Source organism: Rutidosis leptorrhynchoides, chromosome 2 (genome assembly GCF_046630445.1).
Source record: "Rutidosis leptorrhynchoides isolate AG116_Rl617_1_P2 chromosome 2, CSIRO_AGI_Rlap_v1, whole genome shotgun sequence".
NCBI lineage: Eukaryota > Viridiplantae > Streptophyta > Magnoliopsida > Asterales > Asteraceae > Rutidosis > Rutidosis leptorrhynchoides.
The window spans coordinates 431897607-431923654 of record NC_092334.1 but is presented as its reverse complement, the minus strand read 5'-3'; the positions used below and the strand labels follow the sequence as shown (position 1 = coordinate 431923654).

Sequence of the window (26048 nt, the reverse complement as noted above, 5' to 3'; positions counted from 1 at the left end):
TCAGTTAAAGAGGAAGGGGAAAGTCATATGCCAAGGATGAAGACAACTGGAATAATGGGAAATTAACCGACTTTGATGCTTTTTTTCTTAATGCGAAAGGTAAGAATTTGATACAACCTGTATTTAGATGTATATAGGCATAAGTAAAGGAGCTTTAGAAATTTACTAGAATACATATATGTTTCTTGCCATTGTTTTACAACGTAAACAAAATGGTATTACCAAATAAAAGTGAACTGGCATTTGAAAGTGTTGTTTTATGTAACTTTATGTAGTTGTGTACTTTTTGTAATATTTGTACTTTATGTAATATTTAGTTGTAGACTTTATGTAACATATAAATACGAATTTATGTGTGTAGTAAATGTGGCGATAACAGTAAATAGTAGTGAGAACACTATCGCCTACAAAATGGTGCAGCAACGCGCACCCCCTTTTACTAGTTTACTCTAATTTCACTAATAGATGGCTAAAATTGTATTTTTTTTTTTTTTTTTTAGTTTTGAACGACTCTTTTATGCTTTTCTTATTATTATGCTTTTTTTATTATGTATAGTATAGATAGATATAGAAGTATAGATAGATAGATAGATTAGCTCGATATATTAGTATTTATCTCATATTTAGTTTTATGTAAATAGGGAAGTTGTTGTATGTTATTATTCCTATATATTGTATCATTCATTCAATAATAAGATTATAATTATTCTTATTCCTATACATAGTGGTTACATATTACCTCGTTTGCAATTTTTTCTAAATTCAAAACCTTTCGACGAATTAGATTGAAAATCTATCGGGAAAATTTGCTTATGAAACCTATCGGGAAAATTTGCTTATGAAACAACACCAGTGACGGCACAAGTGATTATTGGCATGCCTGGTACAATTAATAAATGGATAGCGGCTAAGAAGCTCGGTACATCTCATTTGAAGATTCTCGTGTTTGATGAGGCCGATCATATGCTTGCAGAGGTGATTGTTTGTTTATATTTATGTCATTGTAAGAAAACCATGTTGCATGTTTTATTTGCTTATTTGGTAGTCTAGAACCTAGATAATTATTAAGCAACAAAAGGAAAATCATGGAAAAACCGAAGTGAAGAAACATGAGAACTGAGAAGTATTTTATTAACATTCAACAGCCAATCAAACCATAAGCAAAAATTCGATTAAAAAATCACCTAAACAATCGGACCTACTAATCCGACATATTGGGTGACCAAACACTAAAACCATCACTAACTCAAACACATCAAACCATAAACTAACCTGACAAGAAAATTACCCTAACTATGACCAAAATATCACACTTGAGACCACAAAACTTGAAAACAACAACCAATTCAAATGGCATAATCAACCGATGTGGGGCCCTTGTCGTAGGTGAAATATTTTTTTTATGAAAACCCGGAATTTCATTAAATAAGACATGCAAGGAGAGTGCAAAAATCCATATTACACCAAACTACATATGAGATGCAAGAAACTCGAATAATGACATAAACATAAATTACAATCAAGACACCAAACTAACTGGATCCTTCTTCCAACTCTCGAAATCGCCAACGATGGTTATGAATCTGCACGAAAGCCATAGATGGGAGATTTGTAACTAAGATGTAATGTCCTGCTTGAGAATCATTCTTCTTTGATCAAGATTGTCATGAATTAACTTGTTACGCTACTTTCAAACCAACCAAAACATTATATACTTAATCGCAAGGTTTGCATAATTAAGATCGTCTGATCCCATGTTGAAGTTTGCAAGAATGTCCGTGAAAGGACCCATCCTAATCCACCTGGACGAAGTCATCGACATTTGGTCCCATTGCGATGATCGGCTCCAAGTAATGTCCTTATATTGAGCAAATGCACAGCGGAAGACTTAATTCGTACCTGAGAGTAAACATGCTTTAAAGTGTCAACCAAAAGGTTGGTGAGTTCATAGGTTTATCATAACAATCATTTCAATATGTTAATAGACCACAAGATTTCATAATCATAAACATAATACACTCGCAAGTGTATGTAAAGCATTCTAAGTGGTTGAGCACTTGGTAACCATACTTAACATTTAATCAACGTCGCATATTCCCTTTATTATGAAATCTCACTACACCGTACCAAGTGTAGTCACCAAAACGAAGTACTGTGCAACCGTTGAATACTGGTCGTCCAGTCCGGTTGGGGTTGTCAGGCCCGATAGATCTATCAACAGGATTCGCGTTTACAATACCCATGTAAATAGTAGTTACCAAGCTACAGGGAAATATGACAGTGGTACAACTCAACGTAGAATATATTTTTAAGTACTTGTGTCTATTTTGTAAATATTTATAAAAGCAGCGCATGTATTCTCAGCCCAAAAATATATATTGCAAAAGCAATTAAAAAGGGAGCAAATGAAACTCACTTTTGCCTTGAAGGTATTTAATTCGACTTGGTCTCCGATAGATATCACGAACCTAACCATATATATAATATATCAACATATTTTCTTTTTAAGTAATCATTACATATATATATATATATATATATATATATACTTTTAATACTTTTAATATTTTCTTAGTCCGTAGTTAGCAGTCCGATGTTAGTGGTCCACAATTAGTTGCTTAAATAAAATAAATAAAGACCCCATCGTATTCGTATTGATCAAAATTAATCTCGACCCATGGTACTATGTTGTCAAATGACGTGTTGCGTACATAAAGTACCGTGTTGTCAAATGACGTGTTGCGTACAATCATGAGGTCTTATGATTAATCTTCTCGTGTTGTTTACGGGTGGTCCTGAAATATATAAAATTAAATCATAAGTAATTATATATAAAATATCATATTAATTAGAAAAGATAAGATTAATTTACTTTTTCTCTAAATATTTTCGTAGCTAAACTAGCTTCGGATACCCAATCTTGTTTTAGTCGTAGTTTCTTCATTACAATTCCGTTTTTGTTGGTTCAACTTGCCACTTCCTTGGATCGAGTCAAATTTTAAGAATATGAACTGAAAATACCTTAGTTTGTATTCGAAATCATAGGTTATAGGTCAAACTTTGGTAAAACTTATGAAAGTGATCATTTTCCATCATAAAAACAACATTTAATGATCATTTTTCTAAAAATACTTACACTTTGAGTTAAACCATGAAATTTTTATGTGTTAACATATTCATAAGAAATATCATTTTTCCAGAACATGAACTTCCAATTCAATGTTCTAGATGGTTTTTAATTATCCAACCCAAAACAGCCCCCGGTTGCACTCCGACGACGTAGATTCAGTTTTTAAGATGTTCTTTGTAAAACCAAGTTATATCTTGTTAGGTTAGCATATCATTATGATATATTACAGGTCTTGAAGTGTTTTAAAAGTCAAGTTAGAAGGATCTATTTAGTTTGCGAACAAGTTTGAAATCATTCAAATTATGTTCTTGTTGTTAAAATTTTATACCACAAAATAAGATAGCTATATGAATATGAATTGAATAAGATTATGAACAAGGTTACTACCTCAAGTTACTTGGACAAAGTTACTGCAAAAGATAAGAAATAATCTTGGAATCAAAGAGTGGTGGAGTTAGATCAAAAGGTTGGAAGTAAACTTCTTCAAATGGGTGGTTATTTTGATATGTTCTTGAAAGAGTTTTCTTATGGTGTTTAAGGCTTGTAATTGAAGCTAAATTATGGGGAAAATGTTTGGAGATGATCAAGTATGAAGTTAGGAGTATTTTGAGAGAGAAATGAGGGTGTAGGTATGAGAAAATGGAGTGAAGAAATGGTGTTCATTTATAAAAACATTTTTAGTTTATAAAGAAAGAAAAGGATTCCTAATTTTGTTTTCTTACTAATAATTCATACTACTTGACAAATTCTAGTTACCTCATATCTAGGGCAGTAATAATGTTGATTAGGATGTTGATTTGATGTGTATATACCAATAGTAAATACGTATAGAAGCTGAGTATGATACGGCAGTGGCAGAGGTATATGGTAACCAATGGGGTCATATGACACCATTGAAAACCTATATATTAGGCTTATAGTGTTGAAATTAGTAGTATAATATTCTGAATGGTTAACAAATGACACCAACCAATTTCTAATATGCAACCCATTCAGTAAAAACCTTATACTTGCATCCATATTTGGGCGGTGAATTAAAATTACAATGTTATAATTATAATTAATGTATAACCCATTTTAATATAATTTAATTAATGCATTTGAGAAAATTAAGCTGCCCTATTTATTGCATCAGTAGAGATCCGATACCCACAATTAAATTTGTTATATTAAGGGGGATGATTCTCACACACACTTTTTTGATTCTCACACACCTTTTTTAACCTTTTACTCTTCTAATAATACTCAATTGGTGTGTGAGGTTCAAAAAAGTGTGTGTGAGAATCATCCCCCTTATATTTGTTATATTTAGGCTGAGATAATTTTCGTTGTATTTTTTATTTATCATTTTGCACTATATAAATTAAGGTTTATTGATTTGTAGATTTTATACTTAATTTAGTTCGAACTAGTTTATATCATATATTAATCAGAGTTTATTAATTAATTTTTTTTTTTTTTTTGTTAATCTTAAGGTGTTGGTACATTGATGGTAACTTGACTTCCCATAAGGATGGTTAGATTCGACTCCCATGTGCTGCACAAAATATTTCCTTTGTAGTTACTCGTCCGTTTAATGCGCCTTGGAGGTTTTAGACGTCTATGCACTTGAACTTCACCCGAGGGGGTTTTACCACACGTGATGCCCGTATGGATTCGTTGTGGGTGTTTCCCCCCGATGGGCTATAGGACTGTGATGGTTCCTACCAGGGAAATGATCGGGTGGGTGGTTTCCGACATCGTATTCGGACCTCCGTCAGTGACTCCTAACTGTTGTTCAAAAAAAGTTTAATCTCTTTTTAGAATTGGTACGTTTCAATATTATATTATGACACCATCCATCCGAAATCCTGGCTTCGCCACTGTGATACGGGTACATATACCCTAGATATACGTATAGAAATCTTGAGGAAACGGAACGAGAATTCAAATATAGCTATCTTTTGTGAATATACTTATATTGTTTTATGTATTTAAGTCCTTAAAAGTGATTAAATACATTATATATACAATACATGTATAAGCATTATAGATTATAAGTATATATATCAAAGAATGTTACGTATAGTTATCGTTTTGAAAACTTAAGTTAGTAGTTTCAAAATATACTTATAACTCATTGTCATTAGTACACAATGAGATGTTAAACCATCCTTAGATCATGTTAAATATATATAAATACATATATATACACAAACGTATAATTATCGTATGTTATATAGTTCGTGATATCATCGGTCATATTGGACGGTCAAACGTTGTGTAAAACTCTTTTCAAAAACACAAGTCTCAACAATTTGGATTGCTTATCATGTTGGTATGGTTTAATTTATGTAAATATTAATCTCATAAGTATAATTTTGTCGGAAAATTCCGGGTCATTACAGTACCTACCCGTTAAAGAAATTTCGTCCCCGAAATTTGATAGAGGTTGTTATGGATAATAATAAGAAGGTTTTCATGACAAATATAAGGTGATAATGGAGTTTTATCATCATTGAGTAATGTAGATAAAACGACTCGATTATGCGAAGAATATAAATGAGACTATCGTAAAAGAGTGAGATGAGTAAAATATATTCGTCTTAACCGATGACGTAGTTATGATTGATTTCCGGGATTTAAGGGATTTAAAGAGAATCTTACATAATAAGATTTGGTTCTTTGGTGATTAAGAAAATCAGGATCTTCTTTGATTATATGCAATAATCTGTTTCGATTGCTCTGTCGGATATTTCACTATAAATTCATCCCTTCGTTTCCTTATTTTTCACGACTCACACTTTCTATTCTTTCTCCCTTGATTCTTACTTTAAAGCATTCATCAATATGCTTCATCCAGTCCTGATTCTTGATATACTCCTAACTTTTATATCTGTCATTCTTCTTTTTCATCTACCACCAGAACAATCTATTTACTTCTACTATACTCTTGTGTTTATAGTGTTTCTAATTCTCTCGTGTCTCTATATTGCTGTCTGCATCGATATACATGGTTTGTAATTTCGGGGTTATTATCGAAGTTTATATTCTTCATTATTTTTCGGAGCTTCATGCTTTCGTTTTCTCTTCCCGACTTCGAGTCAAGCGAGTAATGGTCCAGAATTCGTAGATATGAAATTCAGAATGAACATAGCTAATGCTCTAAGAAGTAAATGGTAATAGAACGATTTTGATTTGTTAAATTACCAGAATACCCTGGAGAAGACCGAGTCATCAAGAAAAATATTCTCTTGATATGTTTAGAGATTAGATAGAATGTAAGAGTCGTGTAAATGGCACATGATGACGGTACTGTGAATCATCATGCTTCATTAGAAACTCAGCATGACTTACTGTAATATAATGATGTTGATCAAGTGTCATTATATTATACTAATCCATGCTTCAGTTCCCAACACTACTTCAAAACATTCATATTTTAAACTCGAAGGTTTCAGAATTTAGAAACTAACACAGTTTCTTTTATGTTGCAGATATTACGGGGAGATAAATGATCTCAGATAAGAATAGTTGTGAAAATATCGCCAGAAATATGGAGGATATTTATAATAGAACATACGAGAATATCTTAAAATTTCTAATATCAATGGATGATGAAGAAGATTTGTCTGTGAAGGTTTAGAATGAGAAATAAGATGTTTGCTAACGATTTCAGCAGGCACAAAATCATTTGGATTCTTTGAAGGCAAACTTATTCTTTGTGATTTGTCCAAGGCTTTTTCATAGTTTCACATAATCCGCTTTTCGGTACTAAATTTTCTATCGAGCGTTCCTAACACTCCTTTCTTTATCATCAAACTTTTGGCCAGTAAGATCATCTACAACATGCTGCTTCGTCAGCATTTTCAAGGTTAACTGATCTGGGTCATCGGTTATCAAACCGAGGTAGTTTCAGGAGAATTGTGTTTTTAGAATGATTAATTGCTGATGGTAATATTGTGGAATATAAAAGGTTCTCCAGTAACAATAAAGAGTACGCATATATATCGCGGTTATAATAAAGTTGTTTCGAATGAAAAGTCGGAGTTGACTTGCTGGAGCTGTGACAAAATTAGCTACTTTGGAAAGGGATTGCAAAACGATCTTCGGTAATAACAATGTCAAAGGAACTAGAACAGATACGTGTCAAACGTTTACTCAGTTTCCGAGGGTTTTTCAGGTGCATAACTATATGCATCAATCTTTTCTTCCGTAGATGAAGTGCGGTTGGTTTATCCTCTCGATTGAGGTGTTTTTAAGAATCATGATAGATTTGAACGCTGATTGTAATCGTCGAGATACAATGAGGTTTAAGATGAAATCAAGTGGCAATCTTGAAGAAATGTTTAGTTTCATATGTTATAATCAATATTTTAATTCATTTTAATTGTCCAATGTCATTAGTCCACAGTCGATAGTCCACAGTAACAGTCCAATAATTCATATATAGTTTAATATATAATATACGAATTAATTAATACGTGTCGTGACCCGTATACCTCTCAGACTCGATCACAACTCAAACTATATATATTATTGTAGAATCAACTTCAACCTTGTATAGAGAACTCGATCATTACTGCATATAGAGTATCTATGGTGATTCCAAATAATATATATAGATGCGTCGATATGATATGTCAAAACATTGTATACGTGTCCCGATATTAAAGTGAGTAAAATAATTACAGAAATTAAATGACGATAAATAAAAGTGGGATAAATAAACTGTGATAAATAAAATGTAATCAGTTAGCTAGGAACAGTTAGCTGGAACAGTTAGCGTAGATTCTTAACAAAAATTTTTATAGTTAATTTGTTTGTTTCTAACAGATTTTATTTTGTCATATGTTTTCTTCATATGCCACTTGTTGGATTCTGGGAAGTCAAAATCCAAATATGAAATTGAATGAAAATGGTTATTCTGCAGTGAACGGATACGTATATCGGTGGTTGTAAGTAGGATAGTAAATGACTATTGAATCAGCTTCGACGAATGTACAATGTAACTTATTAAGATGAAATCTAATTATTCCTCGGGTATTACCTACCCGTTAAAAAAAAAATTTCACCATTAATATTTTGTACAAAAGAACTTTTAATTACAATCTTTATGAAAACATATATACATATATATTTTCTTCAGATAAAATCATGAATTTAATGAGTTAATATGATATTAATCTCATTTGCTTTTCGGTTTGAGCTAGAATAAGAAATCTCTAAAACTTTTTGAAACCACATATTCTTCGCAGAATATCAATGAAGTTATGGATCAATACTTCATCGTTCATTATTGTTGGTACTCCTTGGTATCTATGGTGCGTATGATGTTGATGTTTGTGGGACAGATTATGATGTCAAGACGTGTGATGCGGATGTTGTTTGTTAGTGGTGATGATGGTATTATTGATGTTATTGATGGTGGTGCTGATTATGCTGCTGGTGCTGCTGCTGGTGTTTGCAACCTTCGCACCATGTTCTCCAAAGCCGTCACGCGAGCGCGAAGTTCGTTAACTTCTGCTAGTACACCGGGATGATTGGCGGTTGGAGCGAGCGAATGAACAAGATTTGTAATATGGGATAGTATATAATCGTGACGAGATACTCTAGAAATGAGAGAGAAAATGGTGTTTCGAATAGGTTCGCCGGTAAGTGCTTCAGGTTCATTGCCAAGAGGGCAATTTGGTGGATGGAATGGATCACCTTCTTCTTGTCTCCAGTGATTTAGTATATTACGAACTCATCCCCAATTCATCCAGAATAGATGATGGGAAATTGGTTGATCCATTCCGGTGACGCTGCTTTCGGAGCCCAAATGGAAATCCATATCGGCATAACTGTTGGAATCTGAAGAATTCGAACTAGATGCGGAATCCATCTTGTATAATGGGGAAAATGAATTTTTGGTATGGAATAGATTATAGGAGTTAGATTTGGTACTCTTCAATACATAATTTACATATGTATATATAATACCAAAATCCCGTAAATTACGAAAAATCTTTGAAAAGATATCAGTCAAAGTTCGCAATAACAGATATGCTAAGATAAGAATTCGTCTATACACTATCAATGCAGTAAATACAGTAAAACGTGTCTAGACTTATGAATGATAAGCAGGTAATTTCCTAAGGATGATAAGCAGATGATTTCTGACTAGAAATGATAAGCAAAACTTTTGACATGTAGACACGGTCGAAGTCCAGACTCATTAATGCATCCTAACAACTACTAGTTAGACACACTAATGCAAGACCTGGTTCGCTACGACCACCGCTCTGATACCAACTGAAAGGACCCGTCCTAATCCACCTGGACGAAGTCATCAACATTTGGTCCCATTGCGATGATCGGCTCCAAGTAATGTCCTTATATTGAGCAAATGCACAGCGGAAGACTTAATTCGTACCTGAGAATAAACATGCTTTAAAGTGTCAACCAAAAAGTTGGTGAGTTCATAGGTTTATCATAACAATCATTTCAATATGTTAATAGACCACAAGATTTCATAATCATAAACATAATACACTCGCAAGTGTATGTAAAGCATTCTAAGTGGTTGAGCACTTGGTAACCATACTTAACATTTAATCAATGTCGCATATTCCCTTTATTATGAAATCTCACTACACCGTACCAAGTGTAGTCACCTAAACGAAGTACTGTGCAACCGTTGAATACTGGTCGTCCAGTCCGGTTGGAGTTGTCAGGCCCGATAGATCTATCAACAGGATTCGCGTTTACAATACCCATGTAAATAGTAGTTACCAAGCTACAGGGAAATATGCCAGTGGTACAACTCAACGTAGAATATATTTTTAAGTACTTGTGTCTATTTTGTAAACATTTATAAAAGCAGCGCATGTATTCTCAACCCAAAAATATATATTGCAAAAGCAATTAAAAAGGGAGCAAATGAAACTCACTTTTGCCTTGAAGGTATTTAATTCGACTTGGTCTCCGATAGATATCACGAACCTAACCATATATATAATATATCAACATATTTTCTTTTTAAGTAATCATTACATATATATATATATACTTTTAATATTTTCTTAGTCCGTAGTTAGCAGTCCGATGTTAGTGGTCCACAATTAGTTGCTTAAATAAAATAAATAAAGACCCCATCGTATTCGTATTGATCAGAATTAATCTCGACCCATGGTACCATGTTGTTAAATGACGTGTTGCGTACATAAAGTACCGTGTTGTCAAATGACGTGTTGCGTACAATCATGAGGTCTTATGATTAATCTTCTCGTGTTGTTTACGGGTGGTCCTGAAATATATAAAATTAAATCATAAGTAATTATATATAAAATATCATATTAATTAGAAAAGATATGATTAATTTACTTTTTCTCCAAATATTTTCGTAGCTAAACTAGCTTCGGATACCCAATCTTGTTTTAGTCGTAGTTTCTTCATTACAATTCCGTTTTTGTTGGCTCAACTTGCCACTTCCTTGGATCGAGTCAAATCTTAAGAATATGAACTGAAAATACCTTAGTTTGTATTCGAAATCATAGGTTATAGGTCAAACTTTGGTGAAACTTATGAAAGTGATCATTTTCCATCATAAAAACAACATTTAATGATCATTTTTCTAAAAATACTTACACTTTGAGTTAAACCATGAAATTTTTATGTGTTAACATATTCATAAGAAATATCATTTTTCCAGAACATGAACTTCCAATTCAATGTTCAAGATGGTTTTTAATTATCTAACCCAAAACAGCCCCCGGTTGCACTCCGACGACGTAGATTCAGTTTTTAAGATGTTCTTTGTAAAACCAAGTTATATCTTGTTAGGTTAGCATATTATTATGATATATTACAGGTCTTGAAGTGTTTTAAAAGTCAAGTTAGAAGGATCTATTTAGTTTGCGAACAAGTTTGAAATCATTCAAATTATGTTCTTGTTGTTAAAATTTTATACCACAAAATAAGATAGCTATATGAATATGAATTGAATAAGATTATGAACAAGGTTACTACCTCAAGTTACTTGGACAAAGTTACTGCAAAAGATAAGAAATAATCTTGGAATCAAAGTTAGATCAAAAGGTTGGAAGTAAACTTCTTCAAATGGGTGGTTATTTTGATATGTTCTTGAAAGAGTTTTCTTATATTGTTTAAGGCTTGTAATTGAAGCTAAATGATGGGAAAAATGCTTGGAGATGATCAAGTATGAAGTTAAGAGTATTTTGAGAGAGAAATGAGGGTGTAGGTATGAGAAAATGGAGTGAAGAAATGGTGTTCATTTATAAAAACGTTTTTAGTTTATAAAGAAAGAAAAAGATTCCTAATTTTGTTTTCTTACTAATAATTCATACTACTTGACAAATTCTAGTTACCTCATATCTAGGGCAGTAATAATGTTGATTAGGATGTTGATTTGATGTGTATATACCAATAGTAAATACGTATAGAAGCTGGGTATGATACGGGTACATATACCCTAGATATACGTATAGAAATCTTGAGGAAACGGAACGAGAATTCAAATATAGCTATCTTTTGTGAATATACTTATATTGTTTTATGTATTTAAGTCCTTAAAAGTGATTAAATACATTATATATACGATACATGTATAAGCATTATAGATTATAAGTATATATATCAAAGAATGTTACGTATAGTTATCGTTTTGAAAACTTAAGTTAGTAGTTTCAAAATATACTTATAACTCATTGTCATTAGTACACAATGAGATGTTAAACTATCCTTAGATCATGTTAAATATATATAAATACATATATATACACAAACGTATAATTATCGTATGTTATATAGTTCGTGATATCATCGGTCATATTGGACGGTCAAACGTTGTGTAAAACTCTTTTCAAAAACACAAGTCTCAACAATTTGGATTGCTTATCATGTTGGTATGGTTTAATTTATGTAAATATTAATCTCATAAGTATAATTTGATCGGAAAATTCCTGGTCATTACAGTCCGAATTGGATATACCAGCAGGAACCGAGCAGGGTATACGCCACCATGAAAATAAGGAAACGTCATATCAAAGTTATGTACCTACAAGATGTGAACAAGTGTTATGTTGTTTTTGGGTGCGCCTCACAAAATGGACAAGCATTCATCAAGGATAATCCCCCTTTTTTCAATTTACATGTGGTTGCTATTTTATCCGGGACCAATCGCCAAACAAAAACGATGAGAGTCCATCGGATCGAACTTAGATTTTGACAATCAATTTGACCTGCCAGAAAATCTTTTTTTTTAACACACGCTTATATCACGAATATCGATTAGTATATTTACGTATGATCACATCCGTGGCTCGACCTCACAATTTCAGTATTGATGAGTTATTACGATACCACTACGTCAATCACCATTTGATGTACAAAAGTTTTAATTACATGATATTGATTAAAAAACTAAAATCTATCTATATACTTATATAAAAGAGAGCTTAAATTAGGTGACTTGTCATTAGGTGCTTAATTATAGGATATTATGACAAGTGTTAATTTCACATGTTCATACCACAATTATTATAAATATTAATTAACTTTTAATAATTTGATATTAGTAATTATTGAAGTTAAATAAATCAAGGGTTGTAAACCTTATCCCATTAAACTTTGGAAGAGTCAACAAATATTAGTAAAGTCAAACGCATAATATAAATATAATATAGTTTATAAGGGGTGGTAATTGATATATTTAAGAAAAAAATGGTTGACAAGTATAAAACGAAATTATCATCAATTTTGCAATGATGTATACTAGTTTATAATCCGCGACTTCGCGGGATTATTCATACAAACTTTTGTAGTCGGTTTAATTGATTATCGGAATATGTCAAGCCTACTCATTAATTTGTATCTCTTTATGAATATGAGGTACCGTACAGTTGAGAGTCGGATAATTTTCATAACTGAATATAATGTATTTTGTGTTATATAAATCGGTTTGTGCTATTTCGTTGTTTGAGTTTTTATCTTAATCAAAGCTCCTTTGTTCTATGCTCAGTTCCCTTTTTTCTCCATAAAATACTTTATTACACTAAACATTTTTTGTTGAACTTCTCAGTTTTATATTATTGCAAAATGTTTCAAAATGAATGACAACTGAATCAATCTACCCATCGATTTTAACTTTGCTTAAAATTTACAATATTTTATTACATTAAACACTTTTTGTTGCACTTCTTAGTTTTATATTGATGCAAATTTGAATGACAATTGAAAACATCTACGTTTGTAATAAAATGCTATATTATGTTTCATTTTTAGTATACTACAATTTGGCGACTTGAAAGTTCATACTTGCTTCCAGTTGCATGTGAAATAAATATTTGACCATTTGACCGATTAAAGATATAGAACAACCTCAAATAACCCATTTGTAAATAAGTCAATATCAATATGTCACCCCTACGTGAAAATAATACCAACATACTCCGTAATACGGAGTAAAGAGGTTTTGCCTTTTTACAATTGCAAGTGAGGCCACGTGTTATATAACCATAGAAAGGTTTGAGCATTTTGCTTCTAGCGCCCCGTGTCTAACAAACTTGTTTAAGTTCGTATCACCTGTTTGCTTAAACCAAACTGTGGCTTCAAATCAAAATATACAATAAATCTCAGATGTGGCTTATAATATGAATATATGATAGGTAATTAAACTGCATCTAGATGGCATTTCCCCAAAAGATGAGCATATATATATTTCCTTATACAAACCTTAAGCTGAAGATCAACCAGCTATAGCTGTCTTGCTGCCTTAATCACCAGGAGTTGTAGCAGATAGCGTGAATCTGTTTGCGTTTTCTTCATGTTATTGGTATAACAACCCTGTTTGTCTGCTTGCTCAATGGCCTGAAAGGATCTAACATAACCTAAGAATATAAATTAAATACAAACATGTAAATGCGTTACTTATTTAAACAATGTATGGGAGTGGTTTACAAGCAAAAACTCATAAACGTTTATTTTACTATTACAACTCACAATGAGACAAGACCCCACTTCCTTTATCACTATAACTAAAATGTATATAGCAATCTATATCATTCCATTGTTGCATACATACCTGAAATAGCAAAATCATCCATCTTCAATAATTATGAAAAGAATATGATTAGTGTTGGTTGATGTTATTTATTCATATGCGCCTTCAAAGGCATCCCAACAACAGTATGAATAGATTATTGTTTGTATTAATTAATAGGAAGAAGCACTTACCATCAGTTAGAATGAGTTTATAATGTTACCCATTAAGCCTTGGAGCATGAGGAGGAGTCATGTTCTTTATTCCCCATTAGTTCTTTATCACCAAGGCTAAGTTTCACACCCAGAATACATTTTTGAGGCTGACATATGTTTTTCTAGCCAAATCAACTAAAAAAGTGTTAAAGATCAATCTCTTTATATTATAATAACAAAGTATTAAATAGATCATTTAAACTAGCCACCACTAATCTTAGCCATCCATTAAATTAATCATTAATGATCTAGACCCTTAATTTTTTCCTAATCTAACTAATGACCTCATAATCCTAGCTTTGAATTGTTTAATTACAAAAATACCCATCTAATTGAATTTGGGCCGGTATCTTAAAAGTAAAATAGGGGTTCTGCCATTCTAACCATTCACTTCCATCTACTGAAAAAAACCCTAAATTCCCCTCAAAAACACACAACCCTAACACTTGCATTCATATACAAATACATCAACAGCATCCGATTCAATCAAATTAATCACTGATTCTTCGTGGAGATCAATGATAGATCAAACGATTATTCACTAATTTCGAATAACACTATTAACTCAATCTCAAGGATGATGGTCGTAAAATTAAAGGTTTGCTCACCATACGTCAATCAGAATATGTTATCATTAATTTAACATAATGTACTTTTATAGATGGATAATGATGTAAAATATAATGTGATTTTGTAATATATAGATATAGATGTTGATTACAGTTAATGGATTTGCAAAATAACAAAGGTACAACACAATAAAAAACTAGAAAAGGACGTGGAATCGAGTCACGTAATGGAAAAATAGCGGGTCGGGGTCGTAAAGGTCAGAAAGCGAGAGGAACTCATAAATTTGGTTTTGAAGGTGGTCAAACTCCATTGAGACGTAGAATGCCCAAAAGAGGTTTTCATAATCCCTTTTCAGTTGAATTCCAGGTATTATTTCGTCATATTTTCAATTTTTATATTATATTATATATTATATATTATATTGTGTTGATGCATATGAATATATGATGATGATGATTTTACAATAAATTTAACACATCATAGCTCACTGTTCCTCTAGCAAAATGTGATCGTTATATGATGTCACTACTTAATGAAGATTTGTACACTATTACAGCCCTATATAAATCGAAAATTAGGTTACTTTGTTTATTAGGCATCCAATATCATCAATCATTTCCTAAAGTAGGACTTGTGGGTTGTAAATCATTTAATTGTTTTTTTTTCTATGGCCTGATTTTGTCAAGGTACAAAGCCTTTTACTGGATCTTTATATGTGTGACTGTTGGCTTTAGCAGTCACCTTTTTGGATCATAAGTTTTCATTTGCATCACCTTTTTGGACTTTTTGTTTTCAACGTAGGGTAACAAAATAAGGGCAGTGCTGGACAAAGACATTATTCCAGATTATGAAGCCACTTTTAATAAGGGACGATTGTTATACCTTACTAGGTTTAAAGTATGACAATTTAAATGATGCTTCTCATGACAATTCTGGTACTAATTTCTTTGAGATGATAAGGAGTGCAAATATAAAGTTTGTTGTTCTTTCAATTATAAAAGGCAGCTGTGGATCATTAATATTTGGTTCATCAAGACACAAGAGTATATACTGAAGTACCATTGCTTTTCAAGATCAATGTTCTTTTGAATCACTTTCGTTCATCGCTATTGGATTAGACGGTAAGCGTTATTACTGTCATATAATTTTTTTTATTATTATTTCATCTTATTCTTACGACATAGAGTGGCATTTACTGAAGATGTATTTTTTTTTTTTTTTTTTTTTTTGAACGGCATGTTAGTTTTTTTCATCGCACGGTTAGTGGTTAGATCGCATCGCATCGCACGTTCCAGGAGGAAACCGCCACCATCCAAACGGGCAGGTGGGGAAAACCCCCTGGTGAGACTCGAACCCGGGTCTCCTCGAAACCATGCAAGCATGGTTACCAATGAGGCAAAGCCCCATTGGCTTTACTGAAGATGTATTAACTTCACTTTATGAGACGGTTCAATCCATATCTCAATACAACTCACTGTATGAACTTATTTATACTTACATTCCATTGTAATTATGCTAATCAATGGTCTGTATATTATTTATCTTTATAACTTGCATTCATATACAACTTTAAATTTAAGGTCAACCTCTATTATAGAGGTGTCAAAAGGGGGCTGAAATGGGCGATGTCAGCTACATCGGTTGGGTTGGGTCGACTGGAACTTTTTTTGTTCAAAGTTTTGAGCTTTAAATAAGACCAATTATTTAACTATACATATAGAAATTACATTGATTATTTAATTAAGACCTTGTGCTTTTTTTTGTAGGAAATATTGGAAAAGTTTCCAAGAAACAGAATTTTGGTACGTGGAAAAAGGAAGCATGTCGAATAATGCGTCTATTTCGAAAACTTCCTACGCCTCAGAGAAAAGACGAAAAATGGTGGTTACATGTTCCTTGTGTGATGCCCCGTACAAAACCATCTTGTACGAATCATCAACAACAGGATCATTACAAGGTTAAGTACTATATGCTGTAATAAAAAAAGTTGCATTCACGATAAAAAGGTGACGTCATAACCGACATTAAATGTTTTACACCAACAGTATGCTTCTACGAATAGCAAGCATGAATAAATGTATGTGACCCTTAGGTCATTACAAAACATAGTTCAAATGTATTAAAGTTTGAATGCAAGATAAACAGTTCATACGGTGATAACACTAGAGCAGCGGGTGTCTACGGCAAGACTAGCACGACAGCGGAAGCAAATAACCTTAAGCACCTGAGAAAAACATGCTTAAAAATGTCAACACAAAGGTTGGTGAGCTATAGTTTAAGTATAACAGTATGTAAGGTAGGCCACGAGATTTCAGTGCTACAAAGAGCGTTTCAAAACAGTATGATAAAGTATATGTTAACCGTGGGCACTTGGTAACTAACTTAACATTTATACCCCCTGAAAATACACTTGGCAAGTGCGTATGTCTACGAAGTATTAAACACTCGTTAAATGCTAGCGCTACTAGCCCGAGTGGGGATGTCAAACCCTATAGATCAATATCTAAGATTCGCGTTCACGGTTCAAAAACCAATGATTAAACGTTACCGAGCTAAAGGGAATGTTTATGCCGTTGTATAACCCACACATATATAAGTTTAAGTACTCGTGCCTAGTATGTAAAACATAAAATCCGCATGTATTCTCAGTTCCCAAAATAAGTTAAAGTAAAAAGGGAATGCTATAACTCACAATGATAAAGTAGCGGTAAAGTATGACTCGGAAAGTAAGCAAGTAATGAAGGTTGTCCAAACGGGTCCTCAACCTAAGTCAAATAGTACTAAGTCAGTAAATCGTCCGAATAGGTTTAAAAGTATGTAAATAAGGTCTTAAAGGTCATCATCATTCATCATCAAACAAAAGGTGTAAAGTAGGTTTCGTTTATGAAAGTAGTTTAAAACAAAGGCTGAGTTCGGTCAGTCACCACGGCCTCTACACCTACTGAAATAAGGTGAGACCAGTGGCCATGGCTCCGTCTATGAGTCCTTTAAGTGTGGTAAAAATTACAGAAGCAAACTCGTCTTCGTTTGACCGTGGCGACGGTCTAAGTGCGAGTAGGTCAGAATTTTCAGCACAACGTTAAATGGACATAGTGACGATCGGATGGCCATAAATCCTAAACCGTAACTCGGATTAAGACGAGTCCTATATGAAAAATTATTTACTCGAAAAGATCTATCTGAAAATCAAGGTTAGAGTAACCCAGGTGTACTGGTCTGTTACAGAAACCAGAAAACAGTAGGAAGAAGACAGAAAATAGAAAAATAGTGGGTTCCGGTGGTCTTGGTGCTCGATGCTTATCACGGTTCTCATCCTTGATGCATATAGTTTCAAGTGTACAACTCGTTGATGTGTTTGCATCATTTTCACTAAGGTTTGACCATCATAACCCAAGTGTAAGTCTAAGACATGAAGCACAACTCACTTAAGTGTTGCAAGTGTTTTGATGAACCAAAGTTACATCAAAGTATTAGATTCAACACATACATGAAATGTAAAAGTAATATTAACCAAGTTTTGACTATTATGACACAAGTGTAGGTCTAAGACATGTAGCATAACTCACTTAAGAGTTGTATGAAGTTTGATGAACCAAAGTTATATCAAAGTCTTAGATCTAACACATACATGAACTTTAGAACTAATAATAAGTTACAAACTTGAAAGTAAACTCATGAAATCAAGATCTTGAGTTGTAGAACATAGTTCTTTAGTTTGATCTTGAAGATCCAAGACTCAAAAGTCTAGATCTAACATAAGTGTACCAAGTTATAATTAAAGAAACTTACTTACATGTTCTTGAACTTTTAAAGTTAATTTTAGTTCAAGATTAATGAGATCAAAGTTAACTAGTAACATTTGACCAATAACAACCAACAAACAAGAAATTAAAGTGCATAAAATGAAGACATAAACTAAGTAAACAAGTAACTAGTTCATTGTTGTTCATACTTTAAAGATTCAAACCAAAGTTTGATCTTTAAGAAAGTAAACTTTAAAGTTTACTAACATGAATTACAAGTATGAGTTTATCAACTATGAACTTACAATCTTTTGATACATTAAGTGTAGAACATAAACTAGTAAGTTTATGTTCTTGAGTGTTCTTGTAAAAACAAGATAAAAGAAGAATGAAACTAGTAAGTTTGATTCTTGAAACCAAGTAAGTAAGTAACAAACAACTACTAGTAACAAAGTAACAACAACAACTAACAAGTATCAAGTAATAATACAACATCAAACAACAAAGATGATGATGATTCATGTGTGTTGGGTTTCGGTTTTGAAGTCAAGAAAAGGAAGAACATTAAGCTTGTTACTTACAAATTTGAGAGAAAAAGAGAGAAGGTTGGAAGTATGAAATGAAGTATGTGTTTGGAAATGAGAGGATGCAAGTAGAAGTAGTACAAAAAATGAAATAAAAACTCCACCAAAGCCTACTAAGGCCACGACCTGCAGCTCATCAAAGGGGGAGGCAAGAAACCACTAGATACTTGTATGATTATGGTACAAAAGTTGGTTAAAATGGGTGCATGCATGGAGAGAAGTTGTAAGTATCATGTAACAATATTCCAAATACTCTAAACTAACTAGTTGTAACTTAATGATGCTACTTACATGAAAGAATGGGCTAAGTAATCCATTTAGGAAGTAGGGTGGGCTTATAAGCCCAAGTATGCATGTAAGTAACAAGTTAAATGAATAAGCCCAAGTCCAAATAAATAATAATCCAATTAAAGCCCAAGTAATTAACCAATAACCTTAGTTAATTAAAATGATTAATAAAACTAATCATGAATGCAAATAATATCTAAAAATATTATTCGTGAAAGTTTCGTGTGTCACAAAGACGTTTCGGGCAATTAAAGTCAAGTACGGGCAATCATGGCAACATGTAAATGTAATAACATACATTCGTTAAATCACACGTATTAGTAATAAACATTTTAATAAATAAACGTTGAAAAATCCAGGGTCGTTACATTACCCACCTGTTAAAGAAAATTTCGTCCCGAAATTTTAAGCTGAAGTAGATGGAGGAGTCGGGAAAAGGTGGGGATACTTCCGCATCATTTGATCCTCTCGCTCCCAAGTAAACTCAGGTCCTCGTTTGGCATTCCATCGCACTCGGACGATCGGAATCTTGTTGCGTTTCAAAGTTTTGATCTCACGATCCATAATCTCAACTGGTTCTTCCACAAAGTGGAGTTTGTCGTCAATCGTAAGTTCCTCAAGTGGTATGATAAGTTCAGGTGCAGCAAGACACTTCTTCAAGTTTGACACGTGGAAGGTATGATGAACTGAGCTCAATTGTGCTGGTAGGTCCAAACGGTATGCAACGGGTCCAACACGTTCCAAGATTTCAAAAGGACCAATGTATCGTGGGTTCAACTTTCCACGCTTTCCAAAACGAATCACACCCTTCCAAGGTGCAACCTTCAACACAACACGATCACCAACGTTGAATTCAAAGTCTTTACATTTAAGATCGGCATAACTCTTTTGACGATCGCGGGCAGTCTTAAGTCTAGCTTGAATCTGTGCAATCTTCTCCTTTGTTTCATGGACTACCTCGGGTCCGGTGATTTGCTTTTCGCCCACTTCGGCCCAACAAATAGGAGATCGGCACTTACGGCCATACAATGCTTCAAAAGGTGCAGCATTAATGCTAGAGTGATAACTGTTGTTGTACGAAAATTCGGCTAACGGCAAATGCCTTTCCAAAGCCTTTCCAAAATCAATGACACATGCACGCAACATGTCTTCCAAGGTCTGAATCGTTCGTTCACTTTGCCCGTCGGTCTGTGGATGATAAGCAGTACTCATGTCGAGACGGGTTCCCATGGCTTCTTGCAAAGAACGCCAAAATCTAGAAGCAAAACGGGGATCGCGATCGGAGATGATCGATAAAGGTACACCATGACGAGATACAACCTCCTTGATGTATAGTTGAGCAAGTCTCTCCATTGTATCCGTTTCCTTCATCACTAGAAAGTGTGCAGATTTGGTAAGACGGTCAACGATAACCCAGATGGTATCGTATCCGCCCACCGTCTTTGGTAGCTTGGTGATAAAATCATTAGTTATCCTTTCCCACTTCCATTGTGGGATTTCCGGTTGTTGGAGTAACCCAGAAGGTCTCTGATGCTCGGCTTTAACCTTCGAGCAAGTCAAACACTTACCAACATAAGTCGCAACGTCCTTCTTAAGATTCGGCCACCAATACTGTTCTTTAAGGTCGTGGTACATTTTGCCCGCTCTAGGGTGAATCGAATATCTCGACTTGTGGGCTTCATCAAGTATAAGGTTCCGTAGATCTCCATAATAAGGTACCCAAATTCTTCAGGCATAACATCGGAGTCCAGACTCCCTAACCTCGAATCGAGAGACAAGTATGTTCAAATGTTCGTGAGATATATTGTCCTCCTTGAGAGCCTCATCTTGGGCTACTCTGATCTGGCTGTTGAGGTTCGAATGGATGGTGATGTTCAGAGCCCTAACACGAAGAGGTGTCGTCCTCTCCTTTCGGCTTAAAGCGTCAGTTACAACATTGGCCTTACCAGGGTGATAACGGAGTTCACAATCGTAGTCGTTGAGCGTCTCGATCCATCGACGCTGTCTCATATTCAGCTGCTTCTGATCGAAGATGTGCTGGAGACTCTTGTGATCGGTGAAAATAGTGCTATTAGTTCCATACAAATAATGTCTCCACAATTTGAGTGCAAAGACAACGGCTCCAAGTTCAAGATCGTGAGTAGTGTAGTTCCGCTCGTGAATCTTCAATTGTCGGGAGGCATAAGCGATAACCTTTGATCGTTGCATCAGTACACAACCAAAACCACTCTTCGAAGCATCGCAATAAACAACAAAGTCATCACTGCCCTCAGGAAGTGATAGGATAGGTGCGGTGGTTAACTTCTTCTTTAAAGTTTGAAATGCTGATTCGTGTGCGAGTTCCCAAATGAGCTTCTTGCCCTTGTGAGTCAGCGCGGTCAAAGGACGCGCAATTAGAGAAAATCCTTCAATGAACCTTCGGTAGTAACCGACGAGACCTAGGAATTGGCGAATATGAGTCGGAGTAGTGGGGGTCTCCCACTTGCTGATAGCTTCAATCTTGGCGGGATCAACTTTGATACCCTGGTCGCTCACAACATGACCCAGAAATTGTACTTCCTTCAACCAAAATTCACACTTGGAGAATTTGGCGTAAAGTTGCTCTTGTCTCAAGAGTTCAAGTACTAGTCGGAGGTGTTGCTCATGCTCTTCTTCGCTCTTAGAGTAGATGAGGATATCGTCTATGAAGACGATAACAAACTTATCCAAGTACGGCTTGCAGACACGATTCATGAGGTCCATGAACACGGCAGGTGCATTTGTCAAACCGAATGGCATCACGAGAAACTCATAATGACCATAACGGGTCCTGAATGCAGTTTTCATCACGTCACTTTCCTTCACCCTCAACTGGTGATAACCGGATCGTAAATCGATCTTGAAGTAGACACTCGATCCTTGTAGTTGATCAAAAAGATCATCAATTCGTGGAAGAGGATACCGATTCTTGATAGTCAATTTGTTGAGTTCACGGTAGTCGATACACATACGGAAGGATCCATCCTTCTTCTTCACAAACAGCACGGGTGCGCCCCAAGGCGAGAAACTTGGTTGGATAAATCCACGGTCAAGTAGTTCTTGTAGTTGGCTTTGTAATTCTTGCATCTCGGAAGGTGCGAGTCTATAAGGTGCGCGAGCTACAGGTGCAGCTCCTGGCACTAAATCAATCTGAAACTCTACTGCTCTCTGCGGCGGCAATCCAGGCAATTCCTCTGGGAAGACATCGGAAAATTCGTTCACAATTCGAACGTCGTTCACGCTCTTCACCTCGGTTTCTACCGTTTTCACATGTGTTAGGACAGCAAAACGTCCCTTCTTCATAATCTTTTGCGCTTTCACGCAACTAATGAGGTTCAACTTCGAGGTACATCTCTCTCCGTAGATAACCAGTGGCTCACCGTCTCCTTGTGGTATACGAAGAGCTTTATCTCCACAAATAATATCAGCCTTTATCTTGCTCAACCAATCCATACCGACTATCACGTCAAAACTTCCCAATTTGATAGGTATCAAATCAATTTCGAAATCTGCACCAGCTATGTTGATAATAGCTCATCGACTAATATGGTCAACTTTCTCAAGTTTTCCATTGGCGACCTCGACAAGCATACTCTCTTTTAACGGGACTAATGACCAATTAATCTTATCGCAAAAGTGTCTACATACATAACTTCTATCCGCACCAGTATCAAACAAGACAGAAGCTAAAAGATTGTTGATTTTGAATATACCTGTCACCAAGTCGGGGTTTTCGCGTGCGTCCCTTGCATTAACATTGAAAGCTCTAGCGCGCGGTGGTCCGCCATCTTTTCGCTTATTTGGACACGCATTTCTGAAATTGCCTGTCTGCCCGCATTCATAACATTTCTTCGGTCCATTGGTGTTCGGCTTCCCATTCAAAGTGGTGACCTTGCAGTCCTTCCCGATATGCCCAGACCATTGGCACTTCTCACAGACAACATTACAATACCCAGTATGGTGCTTGTAGCACCGCTTGCATTGTGGTAAGGTTCCTTTGTAGTTCGGGTTGGAGTTGGTGTTGTTGTTGGGGTTGGGGTTTTCACCGTTGTTGTTTCCTCTGAAACCCCCATGTCGTTTCGACGGGTTCTGTTCATAGTTTCTTCCCCTGTTGTTGTTGTTGTTGTGGTTATCCCATTTGCGCTTCTCACTAGTACCCGCTTCAGACTTAGTTTTCTCCGGTTCATCAATGGTTATTTGATTCATTAAAGTATGCGCCATGCGCATCGCTTCGGGAACATTTTGTGGTTTGGATGAGGTGACGTTTCCCTTAATGCTCTTAGGGAGTCCCCAGAAGTATCTCTCCATTCGCTTGAATTCTGGGGTGACCATTGTCGGACACATCAGGGCTAGTTCCAAAAATCTCCTGTTGTAACCATCAAGGTCGTTCCCAACGGCCTTTAACTGCATGAATTCCATCTCCATCTTTTGGATTTCGGTTCTCGGACAATACTCCTCAATCATGGCACACTTAAATTCTTCCCATGGCGTAGCATACGCCTCATCAATGCCTTGTGCCTGTGCCATTGTGTTCCACCACGTGAGCGCGCCGTCAGACAGCGTGCAAGAAGCAAATTTGGTTTTGTTGTCCTCCGAACAGTTGCTAACTCGGAATACTGATTCAAGTTTCTCGAACCATCTGGTGAGACCAACCGGTCCCTCAGTGCCGCTGAAGTTATGTGGTTTACAGCTCTGGAATTCCTTGTAAGTACACCCATTTCGAACGGGTTGAATAACCGGTGGTGGTGGCGGTGGCGGTGGAGCTTGGGGTTGCATTTCCGCAATGGCTGCGGCTACACGTTCTTGGATCATCTCTTCAATTTGAGCAGCAGTAGGTATGGATCGACCGTTAGCCATGGTGTTCTATACAAACATTTTGATTCAAGTCAAAATCCAGCATTCAATATATAATAGTATAGTATATAACAACCAACATGGAATCAAAACATCACATGTTATTAAATAACGCATCTAGGTACAAATACCACAGAATCATCGTACAGTAATGTAAATAGAACATCGTGCAAGAATTAAATAACGCAAAGTTCCATTAATAATAATAAGTTGCATACATCTGAATAAGTTCGTACAATACATAAGTGAAACATAAAACTACAACTAGATTACATAATGAAATCTAAATACAAAAGCCCTACGGTGAAGGTGGGTGAAGGATGTCCATAACATAGGCCATCTGGTCCTCTAGCTCAGCAACTCGAGCTCGGAGGGTCTCCACCTCCCTTGTCAATTCCTCGACAGTTGGAGATGGTGGGGCAGGCGGTGCAGGTGGTGCCGATGGAGCAGGTGGTGCCGGTGGTGCAGACATTACATAACGGGGTGCAGATGTTCCGGCTCCAGAAATAGTCAGTACGTAACGGGGTGCCTTACGCACTTGTGGGTCGGCAGGGTACGGCATAAGCCGCTTACGAGCAGTAACCCTACGACGCCGACCAAACGCGTCAGTGAAGGCTCGTCCTCCGTTGATCCCCGGAATGATGGTACCGTCGAAGCGATACCGCTTCTTCGGCGGGATGGAGGGTGGCTGAACAGGTGCATCGGTGTCCTCCTCGTCGGAGTCATCTGAGGAGGTGTCGTCGGATGAAGTATCAGTGGATGACGGGTCGTCCGAATCATGTGGTGGCTGTACGGGTGGCTGAACTGGCCGTCCTTGAGCGGCCATCATCTGTTGGTAACGAGCGGGTCCGATCGGAATGAGACGTCCATCAGGGGCGTGTCGGCACCAATGGCGATACCGGTTACGGAAAGGACCTTCCCCGAACTCCGCGGGAATCACAATCTCGCCGGAGCGGGGCTGTGATCCTGAAGGTCCGGGGGCAGATGGAGCTGGAATCTCCGAAGGGTCCTGGGCTCCGCTAGAAGTATCCACTGGGGCAGGCGCCTGGCTGCTAGTCCCGGAAGATGAAGCGCCGGGGTCACTCGTGGGTAGCGGGATCGGTGTGTCGGCAGCAGCGGCAGGTGGGGTGGCTGACGAGTCTAAACTGCCCAAAACGATAGCAGGTGGAACATCCGACATCTGAACAAGGAAAAATAAATTTTCCATGTCAGTAAGTCATAAAGCAAGCACGTATTAGGCCAACAGTTTAAATCATGTATAACAATAAGTAGCATGGCAATAATAACGAATCGTACAGAAGTAGCATGCAATCGAAAGCAAGTAATGTCATACAGTAGTGAAATCATGTAGTAGCATACGGCATGTAGCAGTAAAAGTAAGCAGCAGCATGCAGTAAGTTCAGCGGAAACAAGTAAACTAGCAAGTTGTAGATTAGTCCTATTAGTGAATCCTAATCGGGTCGGTCTTAGACTCACTAATGCAACCTAATTCCCTACAACCAAGGCTCTGATACCAAATGTGATGCCCCGTACAAAACCATCGTGTACGAATCATCAACAACAGGATCATTACAAGGTTAGGTACTATATGCTGTAATAAAAGAAGTTGCATTCACGATAAAAAGG

The 26048-nt window shown here is 35.8% G+C and overlaps 1 pseudogene; it reads left to right on the top strand.

Annotated features, from left to right (window-relative positions):
* The first annotated feature begins 737 nt into the window (after positions 1–737).
* Positions 738–26048, top strand: part of LOC139892396 (heparanase-like protein 1) — a 36769-nt pseudogene continuing 11458 nt past the window's right edge.